The sequence below is a fragment of the Myripristis murdjan genome, chromosome 1 (assembly GCF_902150065.1).
Source record: "Myripristis murdjan chromosome 1, fMyrMur1.1, whole genome shotgun sequence".
NCBI classification, from domain to species: domain Eukaryota; kingdom Metazoa; phylum Chordata; class Actinopteri; order Holocentriformes; family Holocentridae; genus Myripristis; species Myripristis murdjan.
Window position 1 is genome coordinate 3,755,566 of NC_043980.1, and position 10,465 is coordinate 3,766,030.

The following is a 10,465-nucleotide window of genomic DNA, read 5'->3' on the forward strand; positions in this document are numbered from 1 at the left end:
ATACTGTAAAAACCTGTGTGTAAGTTGCACCTTTTTTTTCCATTGAAAATGCAGCGGTGGGTCCTATTCACCAGTAAAATACAGCCAGTGGTTGGATCTGGATATGATTATGATTATAGGTATGTAAAAAAAACTGTCCTGAAAATGATAACTATTTTAATAATTGTAACTATAAAGATAATCTGAGTGCTTAAACATGTGTTTATAAATTACCTACTGGTATACTGAAATAAACCAGCCTTTAATAGAAAAGCATTTCTCATTTAAGCTTTTGCAGGCTGATTTAACTGTGTGCTGAGCTGATTATGGAAACTAAATGCACAAAATAGGATATTCCATATGGTAGCCATCTTCAGGCACAGCACGTTGAAGCTCACGGTGAGAGTGACGTCTTCACTGTAGTGGCACGAGTCTAAAGGGGAAAGGAAAACAACACACACATAAGCAAGGATCTACAATAGGACTGACAACACTCACTTGTAATGATAACACATGGGACGTTTTTTCCTTGGTTATCTTCGTGTTGAAGGTCCGTGGGGATCATGTCTTCACTGATAAATCAAGAGAAGAAAAACAGTAAACACACACAAGTATACCATAACACTGCCAACAATAATAATTTTTTTTTCCTATTTTGTTTTGCAGACGTGCAGACTGTGAGCCAAGTGGCAATTCTAGGGTGTGTGGCTGCCATTTTCCAAATGGCAAAGAAAAGGGTCCATGTCTTTTTAAGTGGTCGAAGACTACCCCTACCAGCCCAACACAACCATCAAAGGAGTTCCCTGGCCCTGACCACACCGACCACACATACTGCAAAGTGAAAGGGAATGAGACCGCAGCAGAAACATACCCAGGACCCAACGAAGGAGTGATGGAGGAGACAGAGGACGCTGTTTGCCAGGACCCTAGGCCAGTCCATCTGAAGGTCCACGGAGCCATCTACTCTCCTGAAGGTCAGAGTGATGAAGTCATCCGGATGGAGACTGGCCTTCCAGATAAGGTGATGTTCAGAAGGGTGGTGGGGCTGGTGCAGCGCTTTGAGGGCTCCATCGTCTATGCAGCTGGATGGAAGGTTGAAGGACTGACGATGGAGTCCCAGGTGTTCATGGCGCTCTTGAAGGTTCGCCAGAACTACACCAACCTGCATCTGGCCCAGCTGTTCTCCTGCAGCACTGCAACAGTAGCAAATGTAGTGAAGACAATCATTCATTTGCTGCATAAGCTACTGTTCAAGAATATGATGGCAGCTGTGCCCAGTCGACACAAGAACAGGGAGAGCATGCCTGCATCCTTTGTGCCCTCTGCCAGCAACTGCAGGATCATCATTGACTGCACAGACATCCAGGTGGCTGCTCCAAAGGAGATGGACAAGGCCAAGATGATGTATTCGGCCTACAGAGGGATGCACTCCTTTAAAGTGTTGATTGGTGTCGCTCCTCACGGTGTGATCACCTTCTGCAGCTCCCTGTTCCCGGGCTCTGTGTCTGACAAGGCTATTACGCTCCAGTCAGGCCTACTTGACCACCTGGAGGCTGGCGATATGGTCATAGCAGACAAAGGATTTTTAATATCCGACATTGTGCCAGACGGTGTCTCTGTGAACATCCCTCCTTTCTTCAACAATGGAAAGTTCACAGAGAGCGAAGAGCGGGCAACAAGAGAAGTGGCACGTAACCGCATCCATGTTGAAAGGGCCAATGCACGCATAAAAGATTTTAAAATCCTTCAAGTCATCCCCTCCCACCTTAGGAGCTCTGCTGACGTGCTGGTGCAGCTGTGCTGCGCATTAGTTAATCTCCTCTTAATTAAAGAAATAAGCACCACCCTTTCTGTCAACTAATTGGTGACATTCCTCAACGGTCCTGGAACCAGGAATAAATAATAAATGAAATAAATAAATGAATAAATGAATTGACAACACCTTGGTACCTTTGTCTTGGTTTTAGTTCTCGTTCTAGACTTCAGCTTAAGCAGACAGTTCCCCCCCTGGGGTCTCTGTCGAGTTTCATGTCAAGAGGCGGTTCATATGTCCCACATGTGGGATGTCAGTTCGGATGTGTTTCTGTAATCATTGGATTTCAGCAGGGTGGGTGATTGGCCCAAGCTGCCACGGGTGGATCACTCTTTGTCTGGACACTACCCTTCGACCTGTTCGGCTTCGTAGAACGTGCCAGGAGTACTAGCCTCCCGCCGACATAGCTCTAGGGGTCGTGGAGACACACAAACCCCCCCACCACGGTAAGGTGGTGATCCGTCGGGGGAGCTTGGTTTGAGCTGGTCTAACATAATGTCTAATGTCTAACATAATGTAAATTGCTACACATTTAGTTTGTATCTGGATCATTGGCTTCCCTGCTGCTACAGGTACTGACAGGAGACGCGACGTGAACGCCGATCCATTGTCTCCCAAAATGATTGGAACACGAACAAAAGAAAACTCTATTGAACAAAAGAACTATTTACATACTATATACATATTCAGTCCTCTCTACTGATCAACACTGGGAGAATGTGCTGCCGGTCGAAATCCTCAAGAATGAGGAGGTGTTGTCCCCACGCAGGGTCTTTGGGGATGGGGATGATAGCTGCCTCCTTAGTCGTCCACACCACAAAATAGCACAGGTCCCGATCAGTTAGGTGGAGCTGACCTTGGACCTGGTGCCAGTACTCATGGGTCTTCTTGAGAGAAAAACCCTGCCCCTCAACACACAAACAAAAAGACGGTGACTTGACAGCCTCAGCAATGGTGGAGTTTCGCTGGCTGTACGGGCACTTCACTTCGAGCAAGGCAGATGAACCAATGAAGCCATCAGGTGACGCTCCCAGGATGCCTGATTTGCTCACGGAGAGTCCACAATCGAGCACCTCCACCTGACAAGCCTGTTGAAAGGCTTTCACCCCCTCTTGCTCATTCATCACCCCCCAGTTCACAGCAAGCACTCCATCCAAATTCTGTCCTCCAAGCAGCCGCTTCATGAGGGATGGACAGGGAGAAGCAGACCGCCGTGAGAGAACAGCTCCAAAATTGCCTGCCTGTGCCGCTGCCATTCAGGATTTCTCCTCTGCCCCACAGTGGTTGTCTGGATGGCCAGACGTTGCTCCTCTGTGAGCTCCAGTGCAGCCAGGACTCTCTCTAGCCCCTGACCCTTGAACTCCCTCACCAGCTCAGGCACAGTGCGAAGACCCTGATGCTGGAGCTCTGGCTCTGGTGACAGCAGCCATGCCATCCCGCACTGTGTGTCCTGGAGCTCTGACCTGAACCAGGCCACATCCTCCATGCTGATCTCCCTGGCTAGAGGGTTGTAGGTCTCCTCCACCTGGGGATACAGCTCTGACACCGGCAGTATCACTTTTGAAATGGAAGCTTTTTTCCAACGGCACTCCACATCCGTCACGCTGAGTTCCCGCATTGCAAAAATTGCAATAGCTGCTGCATGGCTGCATTTGAAATCCCCCACTGGGCACTCACAGGAGGTCCTCAAAATGCTGCCATCCTCACCAAGGGAGATCTGTCAAAACAACCAACAACTCCACCAGGTGATTTCACTGATCACCCTACCTCCAAACAGAGAGGCGGGGCTAATCAGTGAAATCACCTGGTGGAGTTCTTGATTGGAATGAAAACCTGCAGCCTCTCGGCCTCCATTGCACGAGTTTGACACCCCTGCTATAGTATCTGTGTTATTTGGATGGCTGTGACAGGACGCAGATGCACCGCACCCAGACCCAGCGATGAGTAAGAGGTAACGATGATATTTATTGTATATTTGTTGACTCTGATAGAATTTAAACGGTGTAAAATTAAGATTGCCGTTGTTAGCATAATTAGTGAAACGCGCTTGCTGTCTCGCGTCAAACTGAAAGCTAGGCAGGGTTGCCAGGTCTGTGAGACAAAAGCAGCCAAACAGCAACTCAAAACCAGCCCAAAACCCGCCCAACCTGGTATAAAAAGGGCCCAAAAATCAGCCCAATACCAGAACTCAAAATATGCCCATAAAAATCCATATATGTTGCTTTTGAAGTCCAACAGCATTGCTATAATTGCAAAATGCACTATAATGTCTATAAAATAACACCATAAACATTAAAGGCAATTTCCCGAAACAGTTCTTTCACCTATTTAATTTACTCCACCAGGTGATTTCACTGATCACCTTACCTCCAAACAGAGAGGCGGGACTAATCAGTGAAATCACCTGGTGGAGTTGTTGGTTGGAATGAAAACCTGCAGCCTCTTGGCCCTCCATGGCATGAGTTTGACACCTGTGATTTACAGTATATCAGAACTTAAAATATAATATGGGATACCTTACTTCAGCTGACAGGCACTGGGCATGAGTGGTGCTGATGATGTGATTGGTCATTGGTTTGACAGGATTTGTGCATAAACATTGGTCATTCAAAATATGAATCTTTATTCATGTCTGCCCAAGCCCAACCCGCGGACAAAATTTGTTACCCGCGGCAACACTTAAAAAGTAGGTCCACCAGTGTTAATTTCATCAGCTATTTTCAATTTAGTTTAGTCTAGTGTCAAATGCCCTTTTTACTTTTAGTCATATTTAGTCAACTTGAATTCTTTTTTGTTTAGTCTAGTTTTAGTCGAAGAAAATCCAAAGTATTTTAGTCTAGTTTTAGTCAATAGTTTTAGTCAATATTCTTTTTTAGTCTTTGACCTGCATCATGTTGGCTTTTTTTTAAATTTAACAATATTTTAAATTATTATTTTAAAAATGTAAATTACTTATCAAACAGACCTAACAATTCAGCTACCAATGAATGAGCAGTAGTATGCATGTGATAACATAGATTGAAAAAAAAGCCGAAGTGATCCCTCTTCTCTGAATAGACAAGCTAAGCCAGTGTACTGCTGTTAGCCAGTGACTTCAGACTTCAGACAGCGCCACACACACGCACTCCGGCATGAGCACACAGCAGCGCAGGAGGAGAAAAACTAACGCGCATCCAATTAATGCACTTTCTGGATTGTAATTTAAAAGTCTATGATGAAAAATATGACTGATATCGATGTACAGTCCGGGCCAGCGTTGCGTTCAAGTGCAACTCCAAAAAGGAGGACAAATAAGCGTCCGGCTTGAGGCTGCGCCGGACGCCGGACAAGGCATTTAAATTCCGGACTGTCCGGCCTAAATCCGGACGCATGGCCACCCTATAGACACCGCTGACACCTGCTGCTGGGTTTGCGATGCCGCTATTTCAATTGGAACAGCACCGATTACGCTTTTTAACTTAATCACTTTTCTTTGGGATTTGTAAAAGTTTCGACAATGGCGAACAGGTTGCTTGTGAATGTTAACTTTGATGTGTGTGTGTGTGTGTGTGTGTAAGTGAGAGAGAGAGACAGACAGAAATGTGGGTGGGACTTTGTACGAGAACAAAACAGCCTTGAGTGAAACTATCACTGGAGTTCATTCAAAGCCGAAATGAGAGAAGACATTGGTAGACTATTCAGAAACGACATGCAGTGTTTTGGTTTCTTAATCCTCGTATTATCTTTTGGTCATTTGGACCCCATTCAATTCAACATCTGATTTTCTTTCCTTCATATTGAATGACTTTGTCCTAATTTAATGTACACATCACTTTGAACACCATTCATTTTTTTCGCTCCGAAAGGTCCCATGGGGGCCCATTGGAAGGGGCGGGACTTCACCACTCTATACTGCGGTACAACTGTTACCATAGAAACGTCTGTAGTTAGCATCCACGTAGTTTGAGCAGAAAGTGACAAAGTGCAGACTTTTCAGTGATTTGATTGGATTTTAAACTTTATTCTTTAATAAGAGAAGTCAGTCTTCCTGGACTGGCCAATCAGAGCCGAGTTTCCAACAAAACCAGCTTCAGAAATGGTTTTGACTCGTTACCGTGACGATTTTCAGGCCCTGAACTTTGACTTTCCGGCTGTGTTCACCGGGTTTCAGAACGTCAGCAGCTCTCCTGGTGTGGATTTCATCATGGCTGCCTATCGCCTTAGGCTTTCCCCTTCTCCTTTACCCCCCCTGCAAGGTAACCCCGCCAACACACACACACACACACACACAAACACACACACACACACTTAAATCTCTTAAGTCAGCTCAGTAATCAGAGTGGGAACATCTCCAGCGACGTGGCCTCGCCCCACGGAAAAATCCCTCCATGTGATTCGGTCCAGTTTCAAAATGGAAACACACACACAAACGTAATGGACGCCGCCGCCGCCACACACACACACACACACACTGACATAACCTTCATATTCATACACACATATCCAACATGCATGCTGTGTCGTCACGTTGAGCTCTGGAGCTGCGTGTCGTCGTTACATCAGAGTCTCAAGTCCAGCGAGCGTGCAGACATTTAACCGGCTAGCTGCTGCACAGAGTCACCCAGTGCATGGCAACAGCACACACACACTCGCACACACACACACACACACACACACACACACACACACACACACACAGGACGTGCACAGAAAGGATTATGGGCCATGCGTCCAGCAGGTGGGAAGACAGACTCGCCGAGATGCTGCAGTTTTTAGGAATTTAAACACAGAGACGGAGAGGGAAGGCAAGGCAAAGTTACTGATATAACACATGTCATATACAGATGAATCAATATGCCTTGCAAGTATATTGAAAAGAACCAAAAAATGATGATAAGAAACAAAGTGAGCACCTGGTAGAGCGCGTACCTCTGCCAACACCGTGCAGCTGTCACGCTCCGCCAGCTCCACATGTTGGATATTCACCAGAAGTTCATATCCAACCGTTTGGTCAATTAGTGTGAAACATGAACATGTCCCATAATCAACCTTCCCTCAAAGTTTCATGCAAATCCATAACTAACTTTTAGAGATATTGTACTAACGAACAAAAGAAAAAGAAAAATAGAAAAATTACAACCTCTGTCCCATCTGTTAGTGGAGTAAAATATACAAAAAATAAAACAGGTAGAGCAGAATGTACAGAATAAGATTAAAGATCAAATGAGCAGAAATTCATGGCCTTAAAGGAGTACTCTGAGACCAGATGTTGGACCTCTGGACGTCTCTGTATTTCAAATCCACATGACCCGCTGTGTCAGTCAGACAGCTTCAGAGCCGCTGTGAGGTTTATTTTTCCACTTTGACAGAACCAGGCTAACGACTCCCATAGACTTCAAGTCTTTACGCTAAGCTAACAGGAAATGCTACCCTTGGGGAACTGAATCACTGGACGTCCAGAGGAGAAAATGGTGTCCAACATCTGGTCTCAGTCTGGGGAAGTCGGGAAAAGGGGACTTTTGCCCAAAACACTGGGCTATTCCTTTGAAATTAAATGAAGGCAGCAGCAAAAAGGAAAGTGTTGGGCCAAAAGCAGACCACTGCCTGGACGTCCGAGCAGATCACAGATGTATTTAGACCTTTAAAAGTGTTTTCTTGGTCTTAGTTAGGACTCATTCTGAATGAGCTGGAGCTGCTTGGTAGATATTCTCAGGAGAGCAGAGGTCCAACCTGTCTAAAAATAAAAGCATGAATGAGTATTTACACATCTTGTTTTGAGGCTCGGTCTCTGTGGGACTCTGTGCTCCCGCGGCCTGAAAGCGATGCTGTGTTCCAGGGCCGAGACGAGGCGTTCAGGGCCCGCTCTGCTCCGTCAGCCGTGTGTGTTTTGCTGATCAGCGGGGCCTTTAAATAGCCTCCCGGCCGTCAGATGGGATATTTGCAGACGCGGGGTCAGCCAGTTAGTTTATTCAGCTTCGCAGTTTCACATGGGAGGAAGTCGGCGCGATGGGAAACCGGCCCAGGAAAGGAGCGACTTGGGAAGGTGACACTGAGGTCAGCGCAGCCCCGACTCCAGTTTGGACTCATTAACTGTTTACAGTCTCATGTGAAGCGTTTGGCTCACAGCGACATCCAGAGAGACTCCAGGCCTCACTTCATACATGACAAACACTATAATAAAGTTAATACAGGCAGCTTTGTAATGCACAGAGGTGGAGGTCACTATTTTCATTTATTCACGTTACTGTAAGTGAGTGGCTTTTTTGTGTACTTGTACTTTTTTGAGTATTTAAAAAAAGAAAAAATCAGTAATTTGACTTTTCCTTCAGTCAATTTTTGCTTGAGTTTTGTCCTTCACTTGACAAACTGTGGAAACTTTCACAATAAAAGCTCAGTCAGCAAAGATGAGAAGAGGAACCTGCTTTTACTTTTGTTGCTTCTACTTTTTTGTCATTTTCCAAATTTCACAATAAAAGCTGTCCCGTGAAAAAAACTGCAGCGAGGACCATTTAGAGTCAAGCGGCAAAAAATGTGAAGTAAGACATTTGAAATGAGACACTTTGGACTTTTACTGCACTACTTCTACTTCTACTGCAGTCACATACCAGCAGAGGAACAGTACTTCTACTTCTACTGCAGTCAGATACCCGCAGAGGAACAGTACTCCTAGTTCAGTAGTAGTTTGTAGTACTCTTTCCACCAGTGATATTGGGTTGCAAAGTAACATGTTGCTGTTGTCACATTACATTTGTCTGTAAAGCAGCCCTGTAACATGTTACTGTTGCTAAATCACACCACAGTTACTAATCAAACAATTATGTCATTGCTTGTCTTACATAGAAAAAAAAAGATCAAATATGCCTTTCATGCAATCTTGTGCAACAATCACTGAGCTCTCACAACTTTGGCTTGATATCGATGTAGTTTTATTTTGAAGCAGTTGTTTCCTCCTGCCACTGCCGCCTTATTTTATTTTTTATTTATTTGTTTATTTGACAGGGACAGTGCACATTAATTAACATTACCGTAAATGCGCCAGAGTTAGCCAAGAGGCTATTTTTCATCTGTAGTCCCTGGACAGATGTTACAGAGTCACCCTAAAAACAGAATAAAATATGAAAATGAGATTAAAATTACAAAGTTATTGAGGTGATTTATAAACATGAGGAACAATTAGTAAAATGAGGAAAAAGAAAAATAAAGAAGAAAGAACATATATAATATATATATATATATATATATATATAAAAAAAAAACATCAATTCAGGACATCCTTAGAACATGCAACACAGAGACTCATGATACAAAATATGCAAGACAATAAATACATGAATAAAATAATGTTAACAGAAAAGTAGATTGAACAAGACCACACTGAGCTGCACCGTTAAACAACAACTAGAACATGCAAGGAGGCCTTGATCGGCCCGGCGTCATCCAGACATGCAGCTGAGCTCTGTTCTGCGAAGAGCTCTTTGGGCCGGTGTTTTGACTGATTTTCATCTGCAGTCCCCGGCCAGAACGCGTGAAGCGGCTCCACCCTGAGGAGACACAGTTCAGCAGAACAAGACAGTTCACGGTGTCACAGTCACATCCATCTGCAAAGGAGCATCTCTGGGAAAACGTAGACACAACACAGAACGAGGCAGATCAGCCAGCAGGATCAAGAAAATGACACTTGAGTCGAGGAAATTCAGGAAACAAGTGGGATTGTTTCATCCTGCTGTCACTTTTTTTTTTTTTTTTTTACCTTCTTTGAAGAAAAACAGGATCAGAGCAGTAAAGATGAGAGTGGGTGACTTGGTAACATGGAGATTTTTTGCTGTGTTTTTTTTTTTCTGTTTACACATTTCTAACGGTAGTGTTCCTCCATGATGCCCACACAGCAGATTCATGATGCAACGTTAAAGTCTGTGTCGTGCAAAGAGACAAAGTCAAAGCTGGAATAGATGACGATTGATCAAGATGACGGTCAGTCATCTAAATGATCTGATAGAAGAAACATGGCAGCGAGTCGTGGCGGTGGCGGTTTGTGTTGCGGTGTGTTTGGCGTCAGCGGGACTTTGCCCGCTGGATGGGCGAGGCGTCAGCACCGAGGAGCACGCCGGCTCTGTGCAGCACGCCCCGCGGCCAGACGAGCAGCGAGGAAGTCGCTTAATAATTGAGCAAATAGCTTTGTAGTGCTGGCTTTGATGTGTTAAAACTCGTTTAATTTTTAAAGAGTGCGTTTCGTAAATTAGGCATCACTGTACGCTGCACACAGGCTTTGATGTTGCAGAACAGATGATGCATTCAGGGCGAAAAATAAAACAAATTGCCTTTTTTTTTTTTTTTTTTTAAATCTCGCCTCAATCGGAGGCAACTGTCACAGCTCCAAATAATTACGCGTTGGCCTCGTATTCAAATAGAGAAACAGATTAGCCTCCGCAATCCCTGCAGGAACGTCTCCAAACACGCTGCTTAATTGAAATGCAGGTTCAAAATGATATTTACGAGATTTTGGCAGCGGCTGTTGTGCATCTGTGCCAGCAAAGTATAAGAGCGAGACTTGTGCCAAGATTTCCTGTTAAATCCAAACTCTCATCCCAAACACTGAACTGCTTAATGATCCCAGATCAGCCCACAGCTCCGACGTTTGAAATGATAATATGAAGAAAATGAAAGAAGAAGAAGAAAAAAAAAAAAACTCCCTCA